Below are 21578 nucleotides of genomic sequence, written 5' to 3'. Positions count from 1 at the left end.
ATGGCAAAGCTCTTGGTTCAGGCCTGTAGAAGTGATGGAATAAATTACAGGTTCAAATCAAGTCTCTGGAGTCCATCCATAGCTGGGATGGGTCATTCAGTCCTTTTCACAGAGGTGAAGCTTGTTTGTAGCAAAGTCCCACCAGAGGTATGAAGCAGGACTGAAGACAAGATGGAGACGAGGCATCAGCCTTTTATAGTCTCTTGCCACATGGCCTTTGCTTTGTTTGTCCCAAGGACACTCTATCCAGCACGTGACATAGAAAAACCTTTGAGTTCTGTCCATAGGCAGGTCCCTGCATACCTTGCTGAGCCACAAGGCGTATCTGCCTTCTCTCAATGGGTTGATTGTAGAGCTGATGGTCCTTAATGGGCCATCAAGCAAGCTAGGCAGAACTGACACCAACTTGTCTGGCTAGGGTGTTCCTCAGAAGCATAGCACAAGTTTGAATACGGACAGCATAGAGCCAATATTCATAACGCCAACTACAAAAATGATACACATCTAGAGACAGCATCATTATAATCAGCCAATCAGAACCTCTCCATAGACCCCTTACAAAACAACCTTTCTACAATATATAGAATACAATATATATCTGCAAATATAGAACAGTGGTCGCAATGGTGATCTATACAGTTACAGATTATGTCAATAACGTCACAGGAGGTGACACGGCATCAGTGAGATGGATATTGGAATACTTCCTCCAGTTTTGGTGTCCTCATTTGAAAAAGATGATGTGAAATTGGAGCTGGGGCAGCAACGAGTCACCAAATGTTCTGAGGGCTGGACAAAAATGCCTTCTAGTGAGCTATTGAAAGAGCTCAACCTGTTTAGCTTATCAAAAAAAGATTGAAAGGTGACTTCACTGAAGTGTTGAAGGGCCTTAATGGAGAGAAAATATTGGTGTTAGAGGGCTTTTTAATCGAGCAGAGAAAGGCATAACAAGACCCAATGGCTGGAAGGTGAAAAGAGCCAAATTCATATTACAACTGAGGCATAAATAGTCAACAGCGAGGATGGTTCACTACAGGAACAGGCTACCAAGGAAAGTGGTGGATTTGCCATCTCCTGATGTCATTTAATGAAGACTAGATGCCTGTCTGGAATGGGTTTGCCCCAAAAGTAGCTCTTGTGTCATACAGGAGGCCTGTGATATGCAGGGGGTCAGATTAGATGCTCTAATGGTCTCTTCTGGCCATAAAGTCGACTAATTTCTGAAAAACTGAGTGTAGCATTGGGAGCAGCATCTGATGGGTTACTGTCTAGGCAACTTGCTGCCTAGAACGAACTCTCCTTGAGTGGAGTAATCCACAGGGAGTAGCACAAACCTGCAAAGTGCCTGGCCAGGGGCAGGACATTAGCACAGCAAGGGAGGAGTGTGGCAATGACATCAAAAAGACCTTTTGTAGGAACTCAGACTATTGGTCCAAGGTGGTGGGGAGGTGGTGACCTCACAGAGAGATGCTGACATCAGCCAGGCAGGACAGGGGCGAGGGGCCAGGGAAACCTCAGAGACCCCTGTGGCTTTGCTTCAGCAAGTCTCCTTCTCCAGGTCTCTCTTTGAGGACTGAGAGAGTATTCAGGTTCACAGACTTGAGCGCCAGGAGGAACCTCTTTCAAGTTTTCTCCTTCCCTTTTAATGATTTTACTAGAAAACAGTCATCCCTGTTTAGAAGGTAAGAGCCTTCTGGAGGTTTGAAACCTGTTCAATCTGATCCATCTGGTGAGAGTTGAATTCTAGGCATGGAAAACACAAGCTTAAGGAGGCAGAACTTTATTGCGCACCTGGGATTTTGTCCCTTAGAATCACTGGGGACATTCGGATTTCACCTTTTCCTCTCTCCCTCCCTCCTTCCCTCCCTCCCTCCTTTCTCTTCATCTGTTGTTTCTTTTGTCCTTTCTCCTGTTCCCCTCCCAACACCAGGAAGGAGGTGTGTGTGTGTGTATGTGTGTGTGTGTGTGTGTGTGTGTGTGTGTGTGTGTGTGTGTTGCGGGGGAGTGCTTTGCAGCTCCTACTGTGGGAGGTCCACCCAAAAATGTGGGACTGAAATAGTGCTCAGGCAGTGATCCCCACCAGTGACATGGGCCATCCTTTGGGCTTTCTGATGAGAACCATCAGCCTCAGTCTCAACCCTGATTGGCTGAGCAGGGGGTTATTGACAGGGAGGAGACTCAGGTCCTTGTTGTTCTCTTTTAAGACCAAGGAAAGAAGTCAGAACCAGTTCTATGTTTGATGAATTTCGCTGCTTCTCTGCATTAATGGTCTCTGAGCAGTTCATGATTCTCTCTAACATTGCAGTTCTCCTGAAACACTTGCTGAATAATTACTGTCACTGTGGTTGGTCTGGAGCTCATCTGAGAGCACTTCATTCAGGTCATTCAATGTCTGAAATTCAAGATCCGATGGTTAGTTTGAAAATCAGGGCTCTTGGGTCCTATTCCCAACTCTGCCACTGCCTGGCTGTGTGACCTAAGACAAGTCAATTCTCCTTTCTCAGCCTTAGCTTCTCCCTCTTTCAAGTAGGGATAATAATGATCCACTCGTACCTACCTGACGGTGGTGGAGGATGGGGCTCCATTGGAGAGTGTCACTTGGAGTAGGGCATAATATGAGGTGTCCTATCATGTTTACTCAGAGCAGATTAACATGTAATAGAATAGCTGAAATTTTCTATTTTATTTGTATTTTTTTATTTTGAAATTGTTAAGAGCAGCAACGACTTAGCTCAGGCTGAAGCATCTTATCTAATGTTTGAGATCTAAGTGTCTCCTCTTTGTGTGCGAGGAGACAATTTAACATACTGTGATGAACAGGAGATGCTTTTGTTTTGCAACACAATATTTTTGCAAAGAACTTTCATCCCACTTGTTATGATTTTGAGAAACAAATCGGATTAGCCTGAATGGGATTTTCTGACAGAAATTGTTTCAATGAAATTTCTCCACTATCTCAATTCCTGAGCTCTATCCCTGCCTCGGGGGAGGTGGTTTGTTGTCTGTTAGAACAGGAGTCAGGACTGGTGGCTTCTCTTTCTGGCTCTGCCCCCACCTTGCTGTGTAGGTGCTTGGGAAAGTCACTTCCCTTTTCTGGACTCAGGCTCCTCCCATCTGTCCAATGAGAACAGGGACAGTTCTCGAACTCTGGGCAGTTGTGAGCCTGAGTGAGATAAGGGGTGTTAAAGCCCTGTGTGAAGGAGAAAGGGCAGTTTCACGGTGTTTTAGCACCAAGAAATTCTAAAGTTTGCTAAAATGTCTAGTATGTGTAAACAAAAAATGGTCGAGGCCAATCTTTAACTAGTGCCTTTTTTAAAGCCCATTCAGGGATGTGAGTCCCTATCCTTTAGGTACCTGGGGTTCTTTGCCAGCAGGAGAGAAGAGGTTCCTGCCTCCATTTTTTTGGCCTTAACAAACCAGATGTTGTGCCTCAGTTCTCGTCTGAGATCCCTGAAAAAGAACACCTTCCCATCCATGAACAAGACAGAACCTTTCTCTAAAAGGGGAACAAAGAGACCCCTGGGACTTACAGACTAGCTAGCCTCACTGCCATAGCTGGAGAGATCCTGCAATAAATTCTTAAACACTCAGTTTGTCAGCAGCACCTACAGGATAATTTGGTTCTTACGACTAGTGAGCGTGGATTTATCAAGAACAAATCATTCCCTAGGGTGTGCACATGTGTGGGTCCCAGCTGCTCCCTGCCCCCCTCATTGAAGCAGATGTGCAGGGTTACTGCCCTGGGAACTGCAGGGCACCAGTGGACATGGGGTTGGATGGAGGTAAGGTCTGGGTACAGGCAGGGCAAGGGGTGCAGGGTTGGCTGGTTTCAGGCAGGAGTGTGCATCAGAGGTTGGCTGGAGACAGGGCAGGGGGTGCAGGGATGGCTGCAGCCAGGGGGTACAAGGCTGGTGCAGGCTGGGGTGGGGTGGGGGCTGGCTGGCTTTGGGCAGGACCACAGGGGGGGTGCAGCAGGAATTGGCTGGAGACACGGCAGGGGGTGTCAGGGGTTGGCTGTGGGGCTGGCTGCAGGCAGGGCAGGGAGGATGCGGCTGGTGCGGGCAGGGGAGAAGGTGCAGGGCTGGCTGGAGACAGGCTGACTGCAGGCAGGACAGGGCAGGGAGGGGACGGCAGGGCTGGCTGCAGACAGGGCATGGGGCAGGGCCGGTGCAAGATGTTTCATGCCCTAGGCGAAACATCCACCTTGCGCCCTCCCCCCTGCCCCCCCACCCTGAGACCCCCCACCCGTGGCAGCTCCCCCACTCCACCCTGAGGTGTTCCTCTTGTGGCAACTGCCCCGCTCTGCCCTGCGGCAGCCCCCTCGCCCCAGCTCACCCCTGATCTGAGCATGAGCACCCCGAGCACACCGTGGCCGCTTCACTTCTCCCTCCTCCCAGGCTTGCGGTGCCTAAACCTGCCAGGCAGTCAAGCAGCCTCCTATGAGCCACAGCAGCCCTGACAGTTGACAATAGAGGCACCTTAACCCCTGAGTTCCTTCAATGTGTCCCCCTCCGGGGCCCAGCTCTGATCACCAGATACTCAGGGTATGTCTATACTACCTGTCGAATTCGTGGGCAGTGATCAAACCAGCGGGGGTCGATATATCGCGTCTAGTGTAGATGCAATACATCGAGTGCTCTCCTGCCGACTGCTGTACTCCAGCTCAGTGAGAGACGCAGGCAGAGTCTACGGGGAGCTGCAGCAGTCGACTCATCAGGACTGTGACATTATAAGTATAATCTAATATCTCATTGAAAGGTGACAGGGCCAGAAAGAGTTAATTAACTCACCTCACCGACTGACCTGACCCGGGGTGAACATTGAGAACTGGTTAGCAAGATATGTAAATGAACAGAGCTTTGAAATGCAAGTCTGCAGTGTTAGAGGTAGAAGGGGAGATGTTTGCTCAGGTTTTGTGATGTAAACAAACAAGTCTTGTCTATTGTTACAGTTTTAATTCAAAGAGCAAAAAAGGAATATTAACATTAATGATGATACTTGAGTGAAATAGTATTATTGTCTATGTGTCTCCTTGAAGGTTGTGGTAACCTGTATTTGAACTGTTTAATGAATAAATTTCCCTGTACTAATTGCCAGGATGTTTGGAAGGAGAGTTAAGCCTATTGTTTTCTCAGGCCAAAAGGCTGCTGGAAATGTATAAAACCTAGGATACAATTCTTCTTCATCTCAGATCTGCTTTGGGTTTCAAGAGGGGGAAACCTTAAGCCACAAGGATTGAGTTCCCCAGTCATTGACTGGAGCCACTCTGAATATGGAAATTGGACTATAACCTATGGATTATTTCTGAAAGGACTTTTGGCTACTACAAGCTCACCTCTACTATGTATCTGAACCTCAAGAATTGAATTCAAGTCTATATGTCTATTAATCTTTTAATCAACACTCTCTCTCTTTTCTTTTCTAATACATTTTAGCTTAGTTAATAAGAATTGGCTATAGCATGTATTTTGGGTAAGATCTAAGTTATAATTGAACCTGGGTGTGTGGCTGATCCTTTGGGATCGGAAGAATCTGTTCTTTTATATGATGAAGTAAGATTTTCAGGAATCATCATCATATCTGACAGGTGCATGTGGACGGAGGCCTGAGGCTGGGTACTTTAAGGGAACTGCATGGTTTAAACTTCTAGGTAACCAGTGAGGTACTACAGAAGCTGTTTTGTGTTGGCTTGGTAAATCTAAGTATTGAAATCACCAGCAGTGTTTGGGATTTGTCTGCCCTGTTTTGTTTGCAGTTCACCCTGACTGAGTGACCTGAGCTGGCTCCCACGGGCAGCACCATCACACCTACATTCAGGCTGTAGGGGTCCATGGGATCTTAGGGGCCTTGAGGTGCACAGATACCTATGTCCAGGCCATAGACGTCTCTGGGGGCTTAGAAAGTTTTGGGGGGACACAGATACCAATCTCCAGGCTCCAGGGGTCCCAGGCGGGGTTAGGGTGTTCGTGGGAGGCACATATTTGTACATCCAGGCTGTAGTGGTACCAGGGGGGCTTAGGGCGTTAGTGGGGGGCATAGATACCTACATCCAGGCTGGAGACATCCTGGGAGTCTTAGGGGATTTTGGGGGGCCCAAGATACCTATGTCCAGGCTGTAGGGGTACCAGGGGGTCTTAGGGGTTCGGGTGGGCACAGATACGTATGTCCAGGCTGCATCGGTCCCAGGGGGGATTAGAGGTTTTATGAGGGGCACAGATATCTACGTCCAGATTGTAGATGTCCCAGGGGGGCTAGAGGGGTTGTGGGGGTACAAATACCTAAGTCCAGGCTGTAGGGGTTCCTGGGGGGTTAGGGGGTTTCTGAGGGGAACATATACCTACGTCCACACTGGAGTGTCCCAGGGGGCTTATGGAGTCTATATGGGACACAGATACCAATGTCCTGGCTGTATACGTCCTGGGGGGCATAGGAGATTTGTGGGGAGCACAGATACCGAAGTTCAGGCTGGAGGGGTCTCCGAGGGGCTTAGGTGTTTTGTGGGGGGCACAGACACCTACGTCCAGGCTGCAGGGGTCCCGGAGGGGCTTAGAGTCTGTCATGGAGTGTGGGGGAGTCCGCTCCTGCACCCCTCTTCCTGGGACTTACAGTGACTCTCAGCCAGCCGGTAAAACAGAAGGTTTATTGGACAACAGGAGCGAAGGAAACAGCAGAGCTTGGAGGCACAAGCAAGACCCTGCAATCGAGTCCTTCTGGGGGTTCAGGAAACTTAGTTCCCAGTTTGGGATTCCCTTAACTCCAACCACCCAGATCAAAACTGAAAGTGAACTAACCCAACTCCCTCCAGCCAGCCCTTTCCTGTGTCCAGCTTCCCGGGGAAAGGTGCTGACCCCTCCCCGCTGCCTAGCTCAGGTTACAGGCTGAGCACGTGTCTGGTCCTAAAGTCACCCCCTGCTCTCCCATCCCCCACACAGACAGTCCCTACTCCATCACAGTAATGCCCAGAGCATTTCCCGCATGGAGCAACAGTGACACCGTGTGGCCACGCAGGGTAATGCCCAGAGCATCACACCTATATAGAGGCTGTACAGATCCCTGCGGGGCTTAGGGGTCGTGGCGGGCACAGATAGCTACATCTAGGCTGGAGGCATTCTGGTGGTGATTAGGGGCTTCACGGGGGACACAAATATGTACATCTGGGCTGGAGAGGTCCCTGGACGGCTTAGGGGGTTGTGGTGAGCATAGATACATACGTCCAGGCTGTAGTGGTCCCTGGGGGTTTAGGGAGTTGGTGAGGGGCACAGAAACCTACGTATGGTCTGGAGGGGTCCCTGGGGGACTTAAGGGGTTGTGGTTGCGCAGATACCTACGTCCCGGTTGGAGGGGGACCTGGGGAGCTTAGGGGGTTTGTGTGGTGTACACACAGCTACAACCAGGCTGGTGGGTGCCCTATGGGTCTTAAGGGGCTTGTGGGGGGCAGAGATACCTATGTCCAGGCTAGAGAAGTCCTGGGGAGTGCTTCAGGGGTTCCTGGAGGTAGCAAATATCTACATCCAGGCTGGAGGGGTACTGGGGTATTAGGAGTTGTGGGGGGGCACAGATACCCATTTCGAGGCTGTAGGGGTCCCGGGGTTGCTTTGGGGCATTTTGGGGTACAGATACCTACATCCATGGTGTAGGGGTCTCTGGGAGGATCAGTGGGTTTGTGAGGGTGCACAGATACCTACGTCCAGGCTATAGGGATCCTGGGGGTGCTTAGGGGTTTGTGAGGGGCACAGATGCCTTCATCCAGGCAAGAGGGGTCCTGGGGGCCTTTGGGGGGTCGTGTTGGGCACAGATACCTGCATCTAGGCTGGAGAGGTTTCGGGGGTCTTAGGAGGGTTGTGGGGGCACAGATACCTATGTCCATGCTGGAGGGGTCCCGTCGTGGCTTAGGGGATTTGTGGGGTTAGAGATACCTACGTCTAGGCTGGAGGGGTCCCGGGGGGATTAGGTGTGTTGGGGGGGGGAACAGATACCTACTTCTCGATTGTAGGGGACCTGGGTAGCTTAGGAGTTTTGTGGGGGTCACAGATACAAACTTTCATGCTGTAGGGGTCCCAAGGGTTTTTGTGAGGCTCTGGGGGTCACAGATTCCTACCTACAGGCTGCAGGGGTCCTGTGGGTCTTAGGGGGTTTGTGGGGCATACAGATGCCTACATCTGGGCTTGTGGGTTCCCTGGGGGGCTTAGAGGTTTGTGGGGATCACAGATACCTTTATCCAGGCTAGATGGGTCCCGGTGGGATTAGGGGGTTGTGTGTGGGGGGCACAGATACCTATGTAAGCACAAGCAGGATGAACTCTACCTTGACATCTGGTGGTGAATTATGGCGAGTGTGGAAAAGAATTTCAGGGGCTGATCGTGTTTGCATAGCCACACCCACCCTGCCTGACACAGCCACAGCAGCCTGGGATGGTTGCTTTGGCAGCTATGGTATCCCCAGTTTATTTGTTGTTGCGGCGTGAGATGTGGAGTGTTGTTAACCTGATTGTGTGGATGAGGAACTGTGAAACTGCTTTGAGACAGGGATTCTCACCATCAATTGAGTGGCACTCGCTAGCCAAGGGAGTGGGCTCCTTGGGTGAGCTAGAAACAGCAATTGCACTTTCTTCTTTTTTAATAGTTGAATAACAGAGCAAGTTTTTGATTCTCTTTAAAATTGAAGTTTTAGGTTCCTGAGCTGTAATCATTAAACAGTTGTGCTAGTTAGGAGGGCACTCTAAAACTATATTGCAGAGTGGAGTAGCTGATGAAGAGAAGCAGTTTGTGGGATGGTTGGAGGGGTCCATGGAGTGAAGTGAGCCAAGCAGTTTTTGAGGACAGCTGGACAGGTCAGTTGGTGGAGCAGAGCAGCTGGTGGACCGAGCTGAGCAGTTCGTGGGGAAAGAGGAAGCAGAATCTCATGGAGAGGCAGGGCAGTCAGCAGTGAACCACGTAAGGTGCCCCTTTCTACCCAGGCTGACAGGGGGAAAAACCCTGTAGATAGACTCTTGAACTCTGGGTCTGCGAGACTGTAGGTGGTTTTGGGGTTAGTGGAGTATTGAAACATTTGAGGTATTGGACTTTCGAGTCTTTGGGTGATTTGAGGATTGCTAGACTCAAGAGCCCAGGGAAAAGGACACGGCCTAGTTGAGATGTTTTCCCAATTTAATGCTCTGTTGTTTATCTCACGTTATTAAACATTTTCTGCTATACCCAAACTCTGTGCTTGCGAGAGGGGAAGTATTGCCTCTTTGAGGCACCTAGCGGGTGTATGTAAAATTTTCCCATGTCACTGGGTGGGGGCTGGAGCTGGTTTGCATTACTTTGTAGGGAAGGGACCCCTATGTATTGAACCCAGTCCTTACTGCTATCAATTCAGCCTGGAAGGAGGGTTCCACCTATGTCCAGGCTGAAGAGGTCCCTGGGGGGCTTAGGGGTTTCGTGGGGGGCACAGGTATCTAGGTCTAGGCTTTAGGGGTCCCTGGGGGGCTCAGGGGTTTGGTGAGGGGCACAGATACCTACGTCCAGGCTGCAGGGGTCCCGGAGGGGCTTAGGGGACGTCACAGAGTGTGGTGGAATCCGGCCCTGCACCCCTCTTCCTGGGACACACAGTGACTCAGCCAGCCAGTAAAACAGAAAGTTTTTTTGGCCAACAGGAACGAAGGATACAGCAGAGCTTTTGGGCACAACCAGGACCCCTCAGTCGAGTCCTTCTGGGGGTTCAGGTAGCTTAGTTCCCAGTTTGGGATTCCCTGAATTCCAACAACCCAGCTCCAAACCAAAACTGAACTAACTCCCTCCAGCCAGCCCCTTCCTTTGTCCAGCTTCCCGGGCAAAGGTGCTGACCCCCTTTCCCCTACCTAGCTTAGGTTACAGGCTTAGGCCCTGTCCCTCACGTAAAGTCACCTGCTGCTCTCCCATTCCCCACACAGACAGTCCCTACTCCATCACAGTAATGCCCAGAGCATTTCCCGCATGGACCAACAGTGACACAATGTGGCCATGCAGGGTAATGCACAGAGCATCACACCTACTTAGAGGCTGTAGAGATTCCGGGGGGGCTTAGGGGTCATGGGAGGTACAGATAGCTACGTCCAGGCTAGACCCATTCTGGGGGGCTTAAGAGGGTTCGTAGGGTCACAGATACCTATGTCCAGGATGGTCGGGACTCTGGGGGAGTTAGGGGGGTTGTGGGGGGCATAGGTATTTGGGTCCAGGCTGTAGAGGTCCTGATGGGGATTAGGGGCTTTGTGGAGGACCCCAATACCTACGTCCGGGCTGGAGGGGTCCCTGGACGGCTTAGGGGGTTGTGGTGAGCACAGTGATCCCTGGGGGTTTAGGGACTTGGTGAGGGGCACAGATACCTATGTATGTCCTGGAGGAGTCCCTGGGGGGTGGGGTTAGTGGTATTCTAGGGGACACAGATACCTACATCCAGACTATAGGGATTCGGGGGGGGCTTAGGTCATCGGGGGGGCACAGATACCTACATCCAGGCTGGAGGGGTCCCGGGGTGCTTAGGGGGGTTGTGGGGGGCACAGCTATGTACGTCCAGGCTGGAGAGGTTCTGGGGAGGATTAGGGGGTTATGCGGACAGCAGAGATACCTATCTTCAGGCTCTACGGGTCCCTGGAGGACTTAGGGTTTTTTTGGAGGCACAGATATCTATGTCCAGGTTGGAGTGGTTCCAGGGGGTTTTAGGGGGTTCCTGGGGGGCACAGATACCTAGGTCCATGCTGTAGGGGTCCCCGGGTGGATTAGGGGTTTTCTAGGGGGCACAGATACATACGTCTAGGCTGTAGGGGTGCCTGGGAGGCTTAACGGGTTTGTGGGGGGCAGAGATACCTAAGTCCAGGCAATAGGGCTTCCAGGGGGAATTAGTGTGCTGGGGGGGAACAGATACCTAGATCCAGGCTGGAGGGTTCCCGGCGGGGGGGGCTTAGGCAGTTTGTGTTGGGCAAAGATACCTACCTCCAGGCTGGAGGGGTGTCTCGACACTTAGGAATTGTGGGGGGGCACAGATACCTCCGTCCAGGCTGGAGGGTCCCTGGGGGGCTTAGCGGGTTCGTGGGGGGCACAGGCTAAAGGGGGGGCAAGCTAAAGGGGTAATGGGGGTTCTTAGGGGATCGGGGCGTACACAGATACCTATGTCCAGGGTCTAGGGGTCCCTACGGGATTGGGGGTTGAGGGGGGAACAGATACCTAAGTCCTAGCTGGAGGAGTTCTGGGTGGTTTAGGAGGTTCGTTGGAGTCACAGATACCTACGTCCAGGCTGTAGGTGTTCCCGGGGGATTAGGGGATTTATGGGGGGCACAGATACGAATGTCCTGGCAGTAGATGTTACTGGGGCGCATAGAGGGGCTGTGGTTGCACATAACCCTACATCCAGGCTGTTGGGATCCCGGGGGGGCCCTGGCCAAATTGGGTCCCCCTGGAAAAGTCTCCCTCACGGTGGCCCCAGGGCTGGAGGACCTCCCACTTCCTGCTATGGCCCAGAGGCTGCAGCAGGGGCACAGAGCTTCTCTGGTCTCAGGGCCACGGCGGGGCAGGGGTAAAGGAGTGATAGGGTGGGGCCAGTGGAGGGAGGGGTGGAATAGAGGTGACAGTGGATGGGGCCATGGGTGGAAGGTGTGGAAGGGGGCGGAGCCACAGACAGAAGAGGGGACCATGGTTCTGGTGGTGGGGCCCCCGCACTTGTTCTCCCTTTCCCTGGGCTTTGGCATCACTAGCCCCTGCTTAGCGAGTAGGGTTCATTGGTCCCCATAATGTGGGGTGTGACTCCCAGGGGGACACAGAGGAAGATTCATGAGGGCACCTCAGGGCCTGAGTCAGCCCCCATGGAGGGCAGGGAGGAAGCGCCACTCAGCCCCACTCTGTCCCAGCTCTTTCCCAACCCCGCCCTGAGCCTGAGACTCTGGCTCCCAGCCCGGCGTCGACCCCTTTACCCCTGTCCGCACCCCTCTCCCCAGCAAGCAACAGCCCCACTCCCAGCCCCAGTTCTCGACTGTGGCTTCTGAGGGGCCACAGCCATGGCTAAGAGGGCACAATGTGAAATATTTGGGGACCACTGGTTTAAGGTGACATCCTCAATCACTTCTCTGCAGTCCAATAAAAGCTATTCCTCACCCTCCTACCCCTCCATCAGCACGCACTAGATATGTTCCGCTGCCCTTCACTCATACAGGAAGGAGAATAACATTTCATTCCACTCAATCCTAAAGCGATTTCTAACCCACCACTATCCCAAACTGGTCATTTTGGGGAAGCGGCCCCATCATGCTGCATAGCTAGGCAGAGTAGGTGTGTCTGTGCAAACACGATCTGTTCCTGAAGTCTTTCCCCAGCTCCTCACTAGATGTGAAGGGGGACCCTGCTGATGCTTAGTATTTAAAAACTTCATATTGTCCTTATCTCTGCCAGCCTTAGATTTCTCTTCCTGTGCCTTTTTTGACAGTTTAGCTGAGGTGACCAAGTGGTTAAGGTGATGGACTGCTAATCCATTATGCTCTACACGCATGGGTTCAAATCCCATCCTCCTCAGATGCATTTAGTCTTCACCCCTCCTTTATAGACAACCATCTCCCCCTTTGGCACAATAACAGCTCTAGCAATGTTGCTTCTTGCAAACAAAAACCTTCTCAGAATCTCAGCCCCTTCCCTTGCTTCAAATAAAAAGTCTAAATCTCAGATTTCTAAAAAATTCTCTAGTCCTGTATTTCTTAGTTTTTATCTCAAAAGGGAACATCCTCATAATCTCCCCCAAACACCCTGGGACCTTCCCAAATAATTAAAATACCCCCATCCTGAGCAAGACCAAAACAGTGAACCAGAGCTAGTGTCTAGGACAGGCTGTTCTGAAAGAGGTAACTCAAAAACATTTTTTCTCCACTTCCTTTGGCAAAGTCTGACTCAGAAAAGAAAATTCCCCAAACTGAAAAATTTTGCTGAAAAATCAATACTAGTCTGTTTGGAGACTTTGATTTGAATGTATTATTATTATTCTCTTCTGATTTATTTCAGTTCAGTGTTTGTCCTCCAGATGTGTTTCCAGGTGTTGAGTTGTGGGGGAGAGAGGCCAAGTCATGATGTATCTTCCCCTCTTTCAAAGTTTCTTCCAACTTGCTAGGAAATACCTTTGCTATGATGTGAGTCAAGCAGTGTCCATTGTCGCTCTGCTATCTCGGAGAAGTCTGCATTGTACACGGTTCCTGGGATAGTCCTTGGGAGTGTGGATCCCTTTAATGGGCCAGCAGTGAGTCTGGCTCCTCCATTGTCGCACCTGAAATGCTGGTGGTGGGCATTTCCCAGCCTCATAACATATCTCAGTAATGCACACACAGCAAACTTCATAACTCCCCAACCAATGCTACACACACAGTCCAACACAATATTAATGTTCAACAGATCAAGACTTTTGAAATGATACCTCACCAGGCAGACTTTGTACAAACCGTATCATTATTATATGAGAGTGGTGAATATGGGGCTTCCAGGTGCTGCTTTGAGCACAGTGTGCCACACCTGAGCTGACACTGCAATGGAGAGAGTCCATCTCTCCTGGGATAAAGATGGCAGCATGGCCGGCCTGGGTCATCTGACTTGGGCCCATGGAGCTATAGGTGAGGGGCTAAAAACTGTGGTGCGGATATTTGTGTTCACACTGAAGCCTGGGTTCAGAAACCCTCACCCCTCCTGGGGTTCAGAGGTTGGGCTCAAGCCCCTATGTCTGCACTGTAATTTTATCGTCTTGCAGCCCAAGCCCCACAAGCCTGAGTCAGCTGGCCGGGCTTTGAGACAGGTGCCCTGGGTGTGTTAATCGCAGTGTAGACATAACATTAGGCTACGTCTCCAGTGCAATGAAACACCCACGGCTGGCCCAGGTCACATTAATCAGGGTCATGCGGCTTGGTCTATAGTAAAGTTGCAGTGTCCGTGTCTCGGCTCAGGCTGAGTCCCCTGCTCTAGGAGCCCAGAAGGTCAGGAGGGAGTTTAGCAAGTGGAAATGGTATAACTGCATTGAGGGGACTGGACCACTGACCTACCAGCTCTTAACACCCAAACTTTCGGTAACTCTGTTAGCAGTGCCTGTGAGTGTAATTTAAACCATAATAAAAACCACACTGGCCTAGTCCAAAGGTCCGTCTAGCTCTGAATCTTGTTTTCTGACAGTCGCCAACACCTGGTGCCTCAAAAGCCACTCAACCAAGCATCACTACGAGTTGAACCCAGGATCTCCTGTTTACCAAACAGGTGCTGTAATCAGCTAAGCCATGGTGCCTGCTGTTACTTAAAGCATCGTGTCTGCCCACACCTGACTCCGCCAATCCCCAGTGAGCCCTGTTTGCTCGTGTTTGGATTCTGTAAAGCAGAGGAGCAGGGGAAGGTTTACTCCCAAGGTGTGTGAGTGATTATTTGGACAGGTCTACACTACAAAATTAGGTCGGTGTAACTACATTACTTAGATGTATAAAAAATTTACACTCCCCCAAGCAATGCAGTTATAGCAAACTAATGCCGGTGTAGCTAGCAGCTCAGCCGTCAGAACATTCTGGAGCTATGAAAGGGGAGGGGCCCAGCCTCTAGCAGGAATGCAGGGCTGGCGAGTTCACAGAGGGTATTGTAGGATACTGCAGGAGGCCAGTTATGGTGATATAATGAACAGCAGCATTTACACTGACAATTTGTTGCTTTAAGTTTGCTGCAAAAAGCTCTAGGCCTCTCATCGAGGTGGTTTTATTTTGTCACCAAAACAGGGCAGTTTTGTGGCCAGACGTGGCATTGCAGTGTGTGCCCCAGCCAAAAGCTGGTGACCGAGGGAGCGTTGTGTGTTTTTCACACACCTGAGCAATATAATGATGCTAAAATAACTTTGTAGTGTGAATCTTTGGCCAGGTCTGCACACACACAGCTTGCAAGAAAAATGTCACCAGCAGAATCCAAACACATGCAAAGCTTGTCAGGCCCTGGTGGGGAGGGCAGGGAGTCAGGTGTGAGCAGACAATATCCCTTAGCCACAGGCCAGCACCATGGCTTAGATGGCTAAAGCACCTGCCTTGTAAACAGGAGAGCCTGGGTTCAACTCCCAGTCGTGCCTTGTTGAGTAGCTCTTAGGGCACCTGGTATTGGCTACAGCCAAAGGACAGAACTAGATGGACCTTTAGTCCAGTATGGCTGTTCTTATGGTTTAAATTATGCTCACAGGCACTGATAATAGAGTTACTGAAAGTTTGGGAGTTAAGAGCTGATAGGTCAGGGTTCCAGCCCGTCACAGATGACCCCCTCCCTCTGGGACAGGGGCAGGTCTGAGCTCTCACACCAAAAGGCTCATTGTGGCTGCCAGAATCTGTGGTCAGTTCATTTAGTTTACACCAAGGGTTGAGTCCTGCTTTGTGCACCATGTGCGAGAATGAAAATCCTAAACTGCCATTTGAAATAACAAAAGCAGCAGAACGTGTTATTGTCCCTGCCCCAGAGCAGACAGACCAATGGAGAAATGCCATAAGTCCAGGGTAATACTTCACTGTGCTTTTACCATTTCCACTCGCTAAACTCCCTCCCAACCTTCTGGGCTCCTAGAGCAGGGTACTGAGCTGGAGCTGAGACATGTATACTGCAACTTTAGAGCCCAAGCCACATGTCCCTGATTAATGTGACAGGGTCCAGCCATGGGTGTTTCATTGCACTGTAGATGTAGCCTAACGTTATGTCTATAATGTGATTCACACACCCAGGGCACCTGTCTCAAAGCCCAGGTCAGCTGACTCAGGCTTATAGGGCTTGGTTCAGACATATAGGCACTAGATTTGCCTTTTTCCAACCATCCGAGACCTCCCCCAATCACCACGAGTTTTCAATGATAATGACCAATGGCTCCGAAGTCACATCTGCCAACTCCCTCCAGACCCTCAGATCTGGAACCAAGGACTTGGTCATGTCCAGCTCTTCTAAATAGTCCTTAATCTGTTCTTTCACCACTGAGGGCTGCTCACCTCCTCCCCATACTGTGCTGCCAGTGTCTGTAAAGACCGAGGGGCAAAAAGCATTGAGTACTTCAGCTTTTTCCACATCATCTGTCACTAGGTTGCCTGCCGCATTCAATAAGGGGCCCACACTTTCTCTGACCTCCTTCTTTCTCCTAACACACCTGTGTTGAAATTGATTTTGAAGCTAATCAAAATACGTTACTTTTGAAATACAAATCATTCCAATCAATACTGGGTCAGTTTTCTCCTCTACTCTTTTTCTCACACACATTCCCCTACTCCGTCCTTTGGAGTGAGGTTTTACAGCTGGACGTTTTAGGCCAAGGGGGGTAAGTTACATCAAAGAAGCTTTTCAGGATTAGCCCCCAATTTCCTATATTACTAACAAAAAGAAAAACAAGACCAGTTTTATTTCTCCAGTATAATTCAGTTGATCACATAATTCACTTCTTCGTTACAGAGTAACTTCATGTTTAATTTTATTTTCATTGGTAATAATAAATCCTCAACAATTAAAGAATTTTCTCATAAATGGTAGTTTTCCTTTAATCCCCCTTTCCACCGGTGAATGCTTGAGTACAGTTGTGGTTAGGGATTAGATTAGGGGTGGGCAAATTTTTTGGCCCGAGGGCCACATCTGGATATGGAAATTGTATGGGGCCATGAATGCTCACAAAATTGGAGGTTGGGGTGTGGGAGGGGGCGAGTGCTCTGGCTGGGGTAGTGGGCTCTGGGGTGGAGCCAGAAATGAGTTCAGGGTGTGGGAGAGGGCTCCAGGGCTTGGACAGGGGATTGGGGTGGGTCTAGGGGTGAGGGGTTGCTCCAGGCTGGGACTGAGGGGTTAGGAGAGTGGTAGGGCTGGGGCAGGGTGTTGAGGTAAGGGAAGGGGTCAGTCTCCGATTGTCACTTACCTCAAACAGCTCCTGGAAGCAGCAGCATGTCCCCGCTCTGGCTCCTACACGGAGGCATGGCCAGGCAGCTCCCATTGGATGCAGTACCTGGACAATGGGAACTGTGGAAGTGGTGATTGGGATGGGGGCAGTGTGTGGAGCCCCCTGGCTGCCCCTATGTGTAGGAGCTGGAGGGGGGACATGCCATGACGCAGGGCCTTGAGGAACCAATACTCCCATGTCCAGGGTTGATCTCTCACTGCAACAGTCCCATTCCCTGAGTCACTTCCCACCCTTACTTCCAGCATCGGTAATGTCCTGGCAGCCAGTGTCGCATCCTTGGCAGTCAACTGAGTGTGTGCAGGGGCCTCAGGGTGGCTGGACACTGCAGCGTGGCGGTCCAGCAGCTTCCTGGCAGAAGCCCACAACATAGGTTTGTTCTTCTCCTCAGTCCACCCAGGCTAAGCTGCACCCTTTTATACTCCGTCTCCAGTCGGAGCATGCCCAGAGAGGGTGAGGGGGTGTGGTGTCTTCAGCCCACATGGTACAGTTAACCCTAGCAGTGCCAGTTCAGGGTTGATACACCTCATCACAGACAGCATTTCCCAAGTTTTGGGATTAGCCAGGAGATCTCTTCAGGAGTAACCTCCTGTAGGGACTGGGTCACAAATACCTTGGGAAACAAAAACCTGGGCATTTTGCCTAGTTCCAAGTCACTTGCTGTGGAATTCTATCCCTGGATCATCTGAGACAATATCGTCCTAAACAACTGAACTACCCTGTGACCATGTGCACTTACTTCCGTCAGTTGCACCATTTGGGGTCTGCTGCTGTTCACCTTTTCAGAGTGGAGATTTAAAAACAGACTGTTTCTCTGATAATATGTCCATCAGCTTGGATTATTCTCTCCTGTTGACTGAACTGCATTTGAATTTTCTCCATGTCATCATGCAGGGATAGGGGAAAAAACAAACCTAAAGTAAAAAATGATGGTCATTTATCTGAAATTTCCCAATAAATCTGAGCTACAATCTGTCAAACAACACTAACATGCAGTTAAATGACCAAGGAGCCTTCATGAAAGATAGAAAACCCATATCACAGACAAGTAGAAGACACTTTCATTTTCATTTAAAGTGAAATTCCAGACTAGGTTACATCTGATGTCTCAGAATTAGGAAGAGAAATTCTCCCCTGATCCACTGAAACCTGCTTCACCCAGCGCTGTCTCATTAGTGTTATTCACAGAAGTTTTAGCACCTTCATAACGGGTGGAAAAAACAGCCGACCTTCCCAGAAGTGGCTTTGCCAATAGAGGGAAAAGGGGATTTGAACAGTGCTTGGGATCCATTTGAAATCCCCTTCCAGGTCTGTGACACTTCCAGCTTCTGCCAGAGAGACTCTGATTTAGGATCAAAGATGTCCAAGCACCATTCCCAAGCATGGACAGCCAAGAACGTGACCTCACCGGACACGTTGGGAAGTGAAGGAATATGAAGGGGTGAACTCTGCATGGCTCAGACACAAGGTAACAGTTCTAGGGTGATGGGGCAGGATGGAATCTCTGAGTCGCCCCATCTCCTTCCAGTGTCACAGAGCCTGAAATGACCCTTATTTCCCTGACACTGCTCCAGCTCTTCATCATATTGAAATATATTTTAAATGAGAAAAAAGTCAACAGAATAACTGCTGTTCTGCACAATGCAGGGTAATGTGAGAACAACTGGGAATGAGACGATCTGTCCTCAGAGAGGAACTTGACGTCTCTAACAATAACTTTGCACTGAGAGGAGGAGTATAAATGTGAATATCCAGGTTTGTTTAGACAAGGAAATGTGACGGTGGTTAGGTCAGATCAGGAGGAAATGTGCTAGATAACCCCACCCACTATCCATGGCCCATGTCTTTACTGCAAGAATAGCTGTCTTTTTACATCAGGAAAGTGAACTCAAGCTAGCTAACTCCATGGCAATCACAGTGATGAGACCCAGGTAGATTTTATCTCAATGTAGCTGGTTGAAGATACTCCCCATTTCCCCCACCTGGGGTGATGACATTCCTGGTAGAAAGGACACCCACTCCCATGACTCGCAGGACAATGGAGTTGATAGAAAGGACCACAGGATCCACCCCAAAGACGGACGAGCTTCAAAAGTGCGCAACTTGTGTGTGGGAGCTGAGGGACCTCAATGTGCAAAAGCTGCAAACAGCCTTAACACTCACTACCTGGGAACTGTCAAAAGAATTAAAGAAAAAAATCTTCTGACAGCTCTAGAGAAGGTTTTTATGAAGTTTATCTCCTTTACGGATTCTCTGATGTTTAGAAAGGCCTGAACTATGAGCGAAGCTTTTCCCACACTCGCAGCATTCATAAGGTCTCTGCCCGGTGTGGATTCTGTAATGTGTAATAAGGGTTGAGCTCCGAGAGAAGCTTTTCCCGCACTCACTGCATTCATAGGGTCTCTCTCCCGTGTGGACTCTCTGGTGAGAGATAAGGGAGGAGAGGTGAGTGAAACGTTTCCCGCACTCACTGCATTCATAGGGTGTCTCTCCTGTGTGGATCCTCTGATGCATAGTAAGGTTTGAGCTCCGAGAGAAGCTTTTCCCACACTCACAACATTCATAGGGTCGCTCTCCTGCATGCGTTGTCTGATGAGAGGTAAGGGAGGAGGAGTGAGTGAAACGTTTCCCGCACTCACGGCATTCATAGGGTCTCTCTCCTGTGTGGATCCGCTGATGTATAGTAAGGTTTGAGCTCCGAGAGAAGCTTTTCCCACACTCGCAGCATTCGTAGAGTCGCTCTCCCGTGTGCATTGTCTGATGAGAGATAAGGGCTGATCTCTGAGTGAAGCTTAGCCCGCATTTGCAGCATTTGTAGGGTCGCTATCCCGTGTGGATTCTCTGATGAGAGTTAAGGGTATATCTCTGAGTGAAACTTTTCCCACACTCACAGCATTGATAGGGTCTCTCTCCTCTGTGTATTTGCTGATGCCTACTAAGGGCAGAGGTACGATTGAAGCTTTTCCCACACTCACAGCATTCGTAGGGTCTCTCTTTTGTGTGGATTATCTCATGTCGAATAAGGCCTGAATGGTAATTGAAGTTTTTCCCACACTCACTACACGTATTCTCTCGCTTCTCCGTGAGGATTTTCTCCTGGGACGTAGTTTCCTTGAGGTCCCTGGGAGTTCCCTGACAATTAATGGGTTTATCCACTCTCTCCTCTGAGTGGTTTCCCTGCTCTCTCTCTTGTCTATGGTAACTTTCATCAGCTTTTCCCTGATCACGGGGGCTGGTCACGCTCCCTTTGGATCTTTGCAGTAATTCCCCATGCACTTCGGCAAGCTCAGCATCTTCCTGGTGAGGATTCTGCTCCTCGCTCTCCCTCACCACCCCATCACCTGCTAGAAGAGAGGAGAAATCTCAGAATTGGGGATGGAAAGACAAAGAGCAAACTCAAGTAAGTGCCGGAGAGACAGATGATAAAAATCAGTGACTGAATTCCCCCAAACTCATCCCCATAGGGGAGAGTGGAGGGGATCAATTCTGCTCCACACCCAGGACCGGCCTTTAGAGTGGGCCGTACGGGTGCCCCACCCAAGGGGGTGCCGAGCGCAGGGTTTGGATTCCCATCTGACCTGCTGCCGAGAGGCTCGCTGGGCTGATGAAAATGGCACAGGGAGGCAGATAAGCAGCTGCGTGGGGGAGTGGAAGAGACCTGAGCTGCAGGGGGCATTTGGACGACCAGCTGTCAGAGCCAGGTGACAGCTCCAGAGCAGAGGGGCCTCTCCACACACACAGTCCTTCACACACGCCCATCAACATACACACACTCCTCATATCCTCTCCTACACACACACACACACACACATACAGTCCCCCCACCCACCCACCTGGGCTCCCTGCATCCAGGTCACTTCCCCACCTGAGCTATGCTGAGACATCAGGAGCAGCTGCTCTCCTGCCCTCCCCTTACACAGCCTGCAGGGAAAGTGACCTGAGTGCAGGAAGCCCTGATGTCGCTCCTTGCTCCCCTCTCCCAGCCTCTAAGGGCTGCGTGGGGCAGGGGAGCAGCAGTCCAGTGGGGGAGTGAGCAGCAATGCCAGCTGCTTTGTGCATCTACGTCAGGTTCCCCACTTGGGTGCAGGAGGATGCAAGGGTTAGGGGCAAAGTGGGCACAGTGCAGGGGTAGGGGGCTCAGGAAGGGGCAGGTGTTGAGGTGCAGAGGGCAGGGTTTGTGGTGAAAGGGGAATGCACCACGCAGGGGTTCAGGGTGCAGGAGGGAGGTGCAGGGGGCATGACTGAAATGGGTACAGTCCTGGGATTAGGGGCACAGGAGGGAGGGGAAGGGGTTGGGGTGAAAGGGCACAGTGCAGGGCTTCGGGGTACAGGAGGGGGCAGGTGTTGGGAGGGGCTGGAGGGGGCAGAAGTTAGGAGTGAAGGGGGAGCAGGTATTTGGAGCGAAGGGGGCACAATGCAGGGGCTGGAGGGAAGGGAGAGTGGGGAGCCCGGGGAGCCCATGGGGGACAGAGGGAATGGGGGGGTGCCATGCCCATGGGAGCCAGGGCCACCAAAATGCAAGTTTGTCCCGGGTGCCATTTCCCTAAGGCCAGCCCTGCCCACATCCCATCCAAACGCTCAGTCGGAAGGGAGGCAGCTCCAGCCTAGGTGTCAATCACCATCTGTAGGAAGCCAGGAGTGAGATCTGCTGGGGACTGTCCTGA

General features: G+C 50.7%; 1 protein-coding gene and 1 pseudogene across 11 annotated transcripts in view; both read right to left on the bottom strand.

The window, feature by feature from the left end:
• The window catches only part of LOC127039376 (zinc finger protein OZF-like), a 231323-nt gene that overhangs the window by 202704 nt on the left and 7041 nt on the right, over nt 1-21578 (bottom strand). The gene's annotated exons all lie outside the window — the stretch shown is intronic.
• Nucleotides 17836-21578, bottom strand: part of LOC127039435 (zinc finger protein 23-like) — a 247872-nt pseudogene continuing 244129 nt past the window's right edge.

This window comes from Gopherus flavomarginatus, chromosome 23 (genome assembly GCF_025201925.1).
Source record: "Gopherus flavomarginatus isolate rGopFla2 chromosome 23, rGopFla2.mat.asm, whole genome shotgun sequence".
NCBI classification, from domain to species: domain Eukaryota; kingdom Metazoa; phylum Chordata; order Testudines; family Testudinidae; genus Gopherus; species Gopherus flavomarginatus.
Note: the sequence above shows the minus strand (reverse complement) of the source record. Positions and strands in the feature narration are given on the sequence as shown.